The sequence below is a fragment of the Salvelinus alpinus genome, chromosome 1 (assembly GCF_045679555.1).
Source record: "Salvelinus alpinus chromosome 1, SLU_Salpinus.1, whole genome shotgun sequence".
NCBI lineage: Eukaryota > Metazoa > Chordata > Actinopteri > Salmoniformes > Salmonidae > Salvelinus > Salvelinus alpinus.
Genome location: NC_092086.1, coordinates 61,096,611 through 61,107,654, shown reverse-complemented (window position 1 = coordinate 61,107,654; position 11,044 = coordinate 61,096,611). Strand labels below are relative to the sequence as shown.

At 42.2% G+C, this 11,044-nt stretch overlaps 1 pseudogene; it reads left to right on the top strand.

The window, feature by feature from the left end:
* Positions 1–9,249: 9,249 nt before the first annotated feature.
* LOC139563789 (phospholipid-transporting ATPase IA-like) overlaps positions 9,250–11,044 on the top strand; it is a 125,771-nt pseudogene continuing 123,976 nt past the window's right edge.

The following is an 11,044-nucleotide window of genomic DNA, read 5'->3' as shown; positions in this document are numbered from 1 at the left end:
CATTGCATACATCAGGTGAAGTAGAAAATTGGGATGTAGCTATGGTCGAAGGGTTTAGTAACTGTGACCTCAACATGTACTTTTAGAGCAAATCAAAAGGGAAGCACACCACCACATTACATCTCTTTGCAGAACACTCTTGACAAGCTACTCTCAGACAGCTATAACTTGGTCTTCATTGAAATAAGTTATGCACAAACACACCTTGTGGGGTGGCAGGTAGCCTAGTGGTTAGAGCGTTGGGCCAGTAACCGAAAGGTTGCTAGATTGAATCCCCGAGCTGGGCAGTTAACCCACTGTTCCTAGGCTGTCATTGTAAATAAGAATTTCTTCTTAACTGACTTGTCTAGTTAAATTAAGGTTAAATAAAATTGCAAATTAAACCGTATGCCTGTACATTTATTTTGTAGATGTTCGGGTGAATTTTCAGGGGTCGTCTTGATTGAAACCTATTTGCATTCTTGGGTTCAAATAGGCCTACTGTTTGAAATCTTGCTTTAGCCTGGCTGGAATACCTGCAACATTGTGTCAACGTTAAGACAATGTAGCAACATTCTTTAACGCATCCCTCCCCTCTCTGTGGGGTTTCATATGGCTAGTGGGTTACAGATATACTGCAGCTTGGCCTAGGTCACAAAAAGCATTGGGGTCTCCCAGGTACCCCAGGCCCTTTACTAGCAGATAAATCAAATCAAATTTATTTATAAAGCCCTTCTTACATCAGCTGATATCTCAAAGTGCTGTACAGAAACCCAGCCTAAAACCCCAAACAGCAAGCAATGCAGGTGTAGAAGCACGGTGGCTAGGAAAAACTCCCTAGAAAGTCCAAAACCTAGGAAGAAACCTAGAGAGGAACCAGACTATGAGGGGTGGCCAGTCCTCTTCTGGCTGTGCCGGGTGGAGATTATAATAGAACATGGCCAAGATGTTCAAATGTTCATAGGTACCCAGCAGGGTCAAATAATAATAAATAATAATAATCACAGTAGTTGTCGAGGGTGCAACAAGTCAGCACCTCAGGAGTAAATGTCAGTTGGCTTTTCATAGCCGATCATTCAGAGTATCTCTACCGCTCCTGCGGTCTCTAGAGAGTTGAAAACAGCAGGTCTGGGACAGGTAGCACGTCCGGTGAACAGGTCAGGATTCCATAGCCGCAGGCAGCATGGCCAGGTGGACTGGGAACAGCAAGGAGTCATCAGGCAAGATAGTCCTGAGGCATGGTCCTAGGGTTCAGGTCCTCCGAGAGAGAGAAAAAAAAAGAAAAAAGAGAGAAAGAAAGAAAGAGAGAAAGAGAGAGAGAGAGAGAGTTAGAGAGAGCATAACTACTCCAGATATAACAGACTGGCCTTAGCCCCCCGACACATAAACTACTGCAGCATAAATACTGGAGGCTGAGACGGGAGTGGTCGGGATAACACGTCCCAAAGTCCCTCGCCCGTGACGGCCCCCTCTCTCTCTCTCACACAACCACTGTGCCGTGACTACAACTGGCCCCTAAGTTTCCCCCCTATTCCTGCCCCCCTCACCCTAACCCCAAATCCCCTAATCCATTCCCCAGCGTTGGAGGGGTGGAAAAACAAGCGCAGCAGACTCGAGTGAAAAAACAGGGAGTAAATGAATGAGTGACACAGTCCAACCCCTCGCATGACGTTGTAAAGCCCCTTCTCTTGTCAGATTTTCTCCTTCTTATTACCACATTTTTTGTTCTCTTCCTCTATAGAACGTGCATGTTCTAGGGGCCACGGCCATCGAGGACAAGCTTCAGGACAAGGTGCCTGAGACTATTGAGACCCTGATGAAGGCTGACGTCAAGATCTGGATTTTGACTGGGGACAAGCAGGAGACGGCCATCAACATTGGTAAGACTGGACAAAGAGTCGAAGTGGACCATAAGAAAGAGATCTGACCAGAAAACATCAAAATAACATCAAAATGATGTCCTTCCCTGACATTGTGAAATGAAACATCTATACCTGATTGTGATCTGGGTAGGTGATGTCTCTACGACCAGGAAGACAGTTGAGATGAGAAAATGACGCCATTAAGACGTTTCCTGTGGATATAATTCCCGCACCAGCCACATTGTTGTTGTATTTTATGTCCCTTTGGATAAAAGGATCCGATAAATGACCATATTATATTTTATTAGCTTACCTTTGAACAATATCCCAGGTATGAGTAGCTAATTTCAAGATTGGCATACATTTAGAGCACTCGAAAAACAGGCACGGATGAATTAATCATAAAAGTGTTCATTCAGATGGAGACACACAGGTGAGACAGGAGTAAGGAAACGAGACATATCCTGGGCAGCCAGCGCAGTCAGCACTGTGGCCATTCCTCATGGAATGCAAAACGGTGTATTGACAAGCAGATTTTCTCTATAAAAGTTGGCAGCACAACTCGCTTCAAAATGCATGTGATGTGTTGCTACACCACATGGCATGGACAGGAATAACATAAGTATGTACACATACACACACACCCCCTCTCACATACATACCTGTCAGCCACAGGGGTTCCAAAGTTACCGCTGCTGTCAACGCACCAGAGAGCTGACGTTAGGCATGTGCACCCTCCCCATGTTCCCCCTCAAAGCGCATGGTCACTATAAGTCCTCAGATGTGGCCGTTTTAGTAAAATGGCTAAGAACGTGCCGGCCTCGCTTAGCTAGCAAGTTAGCAAACCAAATGCATAGCTGGAGCCCTGAGCTGAAGATAATTTCTTTGGCACATCTTAGACAGTTTTAAGCAGTGTTGTAGCAACCACAAAAGTAAATAAATGCATGTTTTTGACAGTACTGAAAATCATACCGTGGGTATTTCAAAATGTATACGGTATTCTACCCAAGCCTGTTTTCTCCCTTCTCCTCCTCTTCCTCTGCCTGAAAATAAAACACCCTCTGCCTAGGTTGGTGGTTCACCTTTTGTGGCGAAGGGGGGCTGACGAACTAGACTCTGTCCCGTTCTCCGTGTTCTTCTGTTCCCAGCCTGCTTGTGGCAGCCGATGTCGTGAAAAGGCAACGCAAACACTGGCCTACCCTAACAACCCACTGGCCTACCCTAACAACCCACTGGCCTACCCTAACAACCCACTGGCCTACCCTAACAACCCACTCTCTCCTCAACTACACCCTAACTTCACCATGCCCAGATTAAGTTGAGTGCCACCCCCACCCTCCCCCCTAAAGCCCACTGCCCCGGCAGCAACTTTTTACCCCTTTTTTCTCCCCAATTTTGTGATATCCAATTGGTAGTTACAGTCTTGTCCTATCGCTGCAACTCCCGTACGGACTCGGGAGAGGCGAAGTGTCTTCTGGTCTGATGAAATAAAAATAGAACTGTTTGGCCATAGTGACCATCATTATGTTTGGAGGAAAAAGGGGGAGGCTTGCAAGCTGAGTATCACCATCCCAACTGTGAACCAAAATATATGCCATCATGAGGAAGGAAAATTATGTGGATATATTGAAGCAACATCTCAAGACATCAGTCAGGAAGTTAAAGCTTGGTCAGAAATGGGTCTTCCAAATGGACAATGACCCCAAGCATACTTCCAAAGTTGTGGAAAAATGGCTTAAGGACATCAAAGACAAGGTATTGGAGTGGCCATCACAAAGCCCTGCCCTCAATCCTATAGACAATTTGTGGGCAGAACTGAAAAAGCGTGTGCGAGCAAGGAAGCCTACCAACCTGACTCCGTTACACCAGCTCTGTCAAGAGGAATGGGCCAAAATTCTCCCAATGTATTGTGGGAAGCTTGTGGAAGGCTACCCGAAACATTTGACCCAAGGTAAACAATTTAAAGGCAATGCTACCAAATACTAATTGAGTGTATGTAAACTTCTGACCCACTGGAAATGTGATGAAAGAAATAAAAGCTGACATTTCAAATAAAGTGGTGATCCTAACTGACCTAAGACAGGGATTAAATGTCAGGAATTGTGAAAAACTGAGTTTAAATGTATTTGGCTGAGGTGTATGTAAACTTCCGACTTCAACTGTATGTCCTTTACATTTATGGGGGGTCAATTAAGGAAGACAATTTCTTTTGCAAACCTCTGGAAACCAGGACAGAAACCAGGACAGAGGATATTTTTAAAGTACTGGACAGTTTTGTGACATCAAATGGACTTTGGCGGTGTGTTGGTATCTGTACTGATGGTGCAAAAGCCATGACAGAGAGATAGTGGAGTGGTAACGCACGTGCAAGCAGTTGCTCCCGACGCTACTTGGGTACACTGCAGCCTCCACCGAGAGGCTCTTGCTGCCAAGGGAATGCCTGACAGCTTCAAAGATTTTTTGGACACTATATTGAAAATGGTTAACTTTGTTAAAGTAAGGCCCCTGAACTCTTGTGTATTTTCTGCACTATGCAATGATATGGGCAGCAACCATGTAATGTTTTTACAACATACAGAAGTGCGCTGGTTATCAAGGGGCAAAGTATTGACAAGTTTTTTTTTAAATTGAGAGACAAGCTTCAAGTCTTCTTTACTGAACATCATTTTCACTTGTCTGACCGCTTGCATGTTGACGAGTTTCTCACACGACTGGCCTATCTGGGTGATGTTTTTTCTCGCCTGAATGATCTGAATCAAGGATTACAGGGACTTTCCCAACTATTTTCAATGTGCAGGACAAAATTGAGGCTATGATTAAGAAGTTGGAGTTCTTCTATGTCTGCTTTAACAAGGACGACAGCACAGTTTTTTCCATCATTGTTTGATTTTTTGTGTGCAAATGAACTAAAGCTTATGGACAATGTCAAATATGATAAAGCGAAGCACCTGAGTGAGTTGAGTACGCAGGTAGTTTCCCGAAACGGATGAGACAAACAACTGGACTCGTTATCCATTTCATGCCCTGCCTCCAGTCCACTTACCGATATCTGAACAAGAGAGCCTCTTGAAATTGCAACAAGCAGTTCTGTGAAAATGGAATCTAATCAGGAGCCACCGCCAGAATTCTGGATTGGGCTCCGCTCAGAGTATCCTGCCTTGTTGCAAATCGCGCTGTTAAGACACTGATGCCCTTTGCAACCACGTACCTACAGTATGTGAAAGTGGATACTCGGCCCTCACTAGCATGAAAACTAAATACAGGCACAGACTGTGTGAGGAAACTGATTTAAGACTGAGACTCTCTCCAATACAACCCAACATTGCATAGTTATGTGCATCCTTTCAAGCACACCCTTCTCATTAACCTGTGGTGAGTTATTCACAATTTTCGATGAACAAATAAGGTTTCATATGTAAGATGGTTAAATAAAGAGCAAAATTATTGATTATTATTATATTATTATTTGTGCTCTGATCCTATAAGAGCTCTTTGTCACTTCCCACGAGCCGGGTTGTGACAAAAACTCACACTCATTCTTATGTTTAATAAATGTATCGTATGTGTGTGTGGCAGGCTTACAATGATGGCAAAAAACAACATTTGAGAGTGCGCTGACGACCCTGGTGCTAGAGGGGGTACGTAGCTGGAGGTTGAATGTTTGAAGGGGTACGGGACAATAAAAAGTTTGGGAACCACTGCAACAGGACAACAACCCTAGGCTCGATGCCGTAATCTCTGCCAAAGGTGCTTCAACAAAGTACTGAGTAGAGGGTCTGAATACTTGTGATATTTCATTATTATTATTTATTTTATAGATTTACATACCAAAAAAAAAGGTTATTGCTTTGTTATTATGGGGTAAAATGTGTTATTGATGAGGGGGATTTAAAAAAAAATCAATTTTAGAGCAAGGCTGTAACGTAACAAAATGTAGAAAAAATCAAGGGGTCTGAATACTCCGAAAGCACTGTATATTCATGAACATCTATTCATAGACATACATATACACAGAGTGTACAAAACATTACTAACACCTTTCCCTAATATTGAGTTGCACCCTCTTTTGCCCTCAGAACAGCCTCAATTCGTCTGGGCATTGATTACAAGGTGTCGAAAGCATTCCACAGGGATGCTGGCCCACGTTGACTCCAATGCTTGCCACAGTTGTGTCAAGTTGGCTGGATGTCTTTTTGGTGGTGGACCATTCTTGATACACACGGGAAACTGTTAAACTTCTTATGGCTGCAATCCCGTTAAGGGGATCGATATGACAACAGCCATTGAAAGTGCTGGGCGCCAAATTCAAACAACAGAAATCTCATAATTAAAATTCCTCAAACATACATGTATCTAATACCATTTCAAAGGTAATCTTGTTGTTAATCCCACAAGTGTCCGATTTCAAATAGGCTTTTCAGCGAAAGCACCACAAACGATTATGTTAGGTCACCGCAAAATCACAGACAAACAGTCATTTTTCCAGCCAAAGACAGGAGTCACAAAAAGCAGAAATAGAGATAAAATGAATCACTAACCTTTGATGATCTTCATCAGATGACACTCATAGGACTTCATGTTACACAATACATATATGTTTTGTTCGATAAAGTTAATATTTATATCCAAAAACCTCAGTTTACATTGGCGCTGTGTTCAGAAATGCCTCCAAAATATCCGGAGAAATTGCAGAGAGCCAAATAACATAAATACTCATCATAAACTTTGATGAAAGATACATGTTTTACATAGAATTAAAGATACACTTGTTCTTAATGCAACCGCTGTGTCAGATTTCAAAAAGCTTTACGGCAAAAGCACAATATTCAATAATCTGAAAACAGCGTTCAGCCACAAAAGCAAGCCATACAGTTACCCACCAAATTGTGCAGTCAACAAAACTCATAAAAGGCATTATAAATCTTCACTTACCTTTGCTGATCTTCGTCGGAATGCACTCCCAGGACTCCCACTTCCACAAGAAATGTTCGTTTTGTTCGGTAATGTCCATCATTTATGTCCAAATAGCTATTTTTGTTAGCGTGTTTGGTAAACAAATCCAACGTCAGGAAGCGCGTTCACTAAAAGCTGACGAAATGTCCAAAAGTTCCGTAACAGTCAGTAGAAACATGTCAAACGATGTATTGAATCAATATTTAGAATGTTTTTAACATACATCTTGAATAACGGTCCAACCGGAGAATTACATTGACTTCAGATGAGCGATGGAACAGAGCTCCATCTCATGTGAACGCGCATGGTTAGAGCATGGTCAGGTCATGGCAGACCTGACTAATTCCCCTCTCATTCGGCCTCCCTTCCCAGTAGAGGCATCAGACAAGTTTCTACAGACTGTTGACATCTAGTGGAAGCCGTAGGAAGTGCAAACTCATCCATATCTCGCTGTGAATTCAATAGGATCTTGGTTGAAAATCGACCAGCCTCAGAATTCCAACTTCCTGTTTGGATTTTTTCTCAGGTTTTTGCCTGCCATATGAGTTCTGTTATACTCACAGACATCATTCAAACAGTTTTAGAAACTTCAGAGTGTGTTCTATCCAATATGAATAATAATATGCATATATTAGCAACTGGGACTGAGGAGCAGGCACATTACTATGGGCACCTCTGTGCACCTTTCATCCAAGCTACTCAATACTGCCCCTGCAGCCATAAGACGTTTTAAGCTGGAAAAACCCAGCAGTGTTGCTGTTCTTGGCACAAACCGGTGCACCTGGCACCTACTACCATACTCTGTTCAAAGGCACTTAAATATTTTGTCTTGCCCATTCAACCTCTGAATGGCACACGTACACAATCCATGTCTCAATTGTCTGATGGCTTAAAAATCCTTATTTAAGCTGACTCCTCTTCATCTACACTGATTGAAGTGGATTTAACAAATTACATCAATGAGGGATCATAGCTTTCACCTGAATTCACCTGGTCAGTCTATGTCATGGAAAGAGCAGGTGTTTCTTCATGTTTTGTATACTCAGTGTATAAACTCAGATAATAAGATTGATAATGCTGTTATGAGTGTATACACTCAGATAATAACAGATTGATAATGCTGGCTAGATAGGTTACAGCAAACTATCAGACCACTACTTATGACAGAACTTTGATTACAATACAGCTACAGTATGTCAAGGGGCAGGGCTCCAGACTACGACTATTTAATCCCATTTTGCGACCCTTTGACTTGGCTATGCAAGTAAAATGTTGAAATGGTAGCATCAGCTGAACATCCATTAGATGGTCACCTCTCTCAAAAGTTTCAAAATGCCTCATTTTTTGGGTGGCTAAAACATGATTTTGTCAAAAAGTAAACAAAGTGCATTATCCTCACAGTTCCTGTAATGAAAGTGTCTGCTGCTGCTGCTGCTGTGACTAGCGAGTCGCTCTCTTTCCCTCTCCCCCAATGTGCACCAGGAGAGAGAAAAAAAGCTTCTGATTGGATAACATTTCAAAATCCAATTGTTCGGGAAATTCACAGCTTTGGAAGCAACTACTGTTGTTCTCAGCTTTCTGTGGGTATATTTTTTATTTGTCATCTCTTAATATTGAGCTCAATAGCAACTATTTTACAACTGAGATATTTGATATCACTTTGAGATACAAAGTGCGGAAAATTCACAATTGCAGAACGGCCCCCCAAAAGTTTTTTTTAAGACATTCATTATATTTAGTGTTAGCGAGTTAATGTGTTTTGAGTTTTCACTTCCTCATGTGTTTGAATTAGCCCCCAAATAAATTTACCTACGATATTAGTGCACATAAAGATGTAGGCAAATTCATCTCTGGAGCCCTATTTTAACAGTAAAATATAACAACAATAACCTATTGTCAAACCACAATTCATGACTATCACTAGTTTAGGTTGCACATCAAAATATCTTGAATCATGCATTCCTGCTTTCTTGAATAGCCTATAATCTCAGTAGTCTATAACACAGTCTAAAGCACTGTGAATGGCTTCATAAGGTGATTACAAATTGTTCCTATTGTGTGATGCTGAGGGGAAAAATTGGTGTGACCAAATCATGTGCTGCCACCAACTGAAAATGTGAGTGGCACCAGTGCCACCAGGGGAAAATGTTTGTCTGGAACCCTGTCAAGGGTATCATGTGTTCTTCTGCCAATTTGGCTGTTTGGAAGAGAATCTTGTGATAAGATGTTTTGCAGAGAAACATATTGGTAGGACAAGGCTATGTATGTTTGTGCAGTGATTTAGGTTTACTATAGGTTAATGAGGCAATCAAAATGTGATGTGACTAAAATGAAAGGGCATTTAGTTGACTAAAATGGCCCACTATTTTCATAATTTTGACAATAACTACACAGAATCATTATTCTAAAGACAAACATGTGAAAGTACAACCTTTTCTCTACGCCCCGTGGCAAAATGTTGTACTCGCAAGGTGTGCCAAAAGGCAAGGCTCTGACTGCGCGTGTGGGTATGGATATGGGTACACAGATTTTTTTGTGGCTCCCATCCCCAACAAAGTTGCCCATCCCAAACATACATCACTGGTGTTTGGTATCCAGTGATTTTACATTGTGGTTTGTTTACATGGCAGTTATTTGCTGGCTGTCCAGACAGTATATGTAATGACTGTGCTGTTTCCAACAGGACACGGTGGTCTACGACCGTTTGGCCGACAGTTCCAGGTATAAAGAGATCCCTCTGAAACACCTGGAGCAGTTTGCCACCGAGGCTGAGTGAGGGAACAGCTCCCCCTGTCTACCTAACACACATAGGACCGATTAAAAAAAAGTTGAGAAAGGCATTCTTCCTTCCTTTTTCCATTGAGGTAAGCATAGATCTGTAAGTGATTGGATAGGTTTAATCAATGTTACTACCCCTTTCCTTTCACCAATCCACTCGATTATTTGATTACTTCAAGGCAGGAAGGTAGGAAGGAGGGATGCGTTTCTGTATTCAAACTTAATATTTTAGTAGATTGCATTGCTTTACCTCTATAAATATACTACCTTCTTGTGAGAGGTTGGCAGAATTGCATTAACATTTCCCTTGTGGAAAAATCTGCATATTTCTCGTTTCTGCAGCTTATAAACCACATATTTTTTAAATGATGTAACTGAAGAGAAATGCAAAGTAATGGCACTCGCCATGAGCGGACACCTGTTGTGGAATTATTAGGTTACTTAAGCCTTCTGGGTTTACTCGGGTGAGTTGAGAAGTGACGATTATTGTGTAGATAGGGGAGATGGTGGATTGGGGTTAGATGGGGACTGATGTGGTGTGTGTGTCGTCTGTCCATTATGTCTCAGGGCTGCGTACTCTATGCTTTGCTGTGGCTGAGCTCAGCGAGTCATCCTATCAGCAGTGGCTGGAGGTGTTCCACTGTGCCGCCAGTGCCCTGCAGAAACGAGCCTTCAAACTGGAGGAGAGCTATGAGCTTATCGAGAAGGTCAGTCTCACACACACATGCCCGTTCGCCCTCGCACACACACACACACCACATCAGTCCCCATCTAACCCCATACTAACCCCTATCCACCAATCACCATCTTCCCCTATCTCCACAATTATCCTGTAGGTCTGCACCACCAGGTAAAAGTTAGCACAGATTTCTTCACATTTTCAACCCTATGTGGGTCCTAGTGTGGACATTCAGCATATACCGGATAACATTCTCTTGTTCAGCTTTTTTGACAGCCCACTATACCAAGCAGAGCAGGCATAATCAACATGACACCGAATCAAGGTTGAGACAAGCAGTTTCTTAACTTTAATGTTAAAACATTTCAATTTCTTCACCATTTTAGAAAGAATTTTTGCAGCAATCAGGTCCCCAGAAAGGGATTGATCTAGGGACACACCAAGATAAGATACACTCGTTTTAGGTTAAATCTCCTTGCCTGCACAGTTTACCATTATCTTGTCTACCCTACAAACAAAATCGATTTAGTTTTTCCTCCTCTATGTAAACTGTATCCTTCCCTGATATCAGTATGGCTGAATCATATCAGCCAAGATATTCCAATGATGAGCGATCAGCTCTGCAAACAAGATAATTACTGCCTGCTTGGTTCACCCTAAGGACACCAACCCCTTACACAAGGCATCCATTTTAAAACTCTCCACCCATTCCATTGAGTGGTTTGCTGAACACAAATCAGTAGAACCGATTTCAGACCTTCAACTTGATTAAAGGTCCAACGTTTTAGAAATT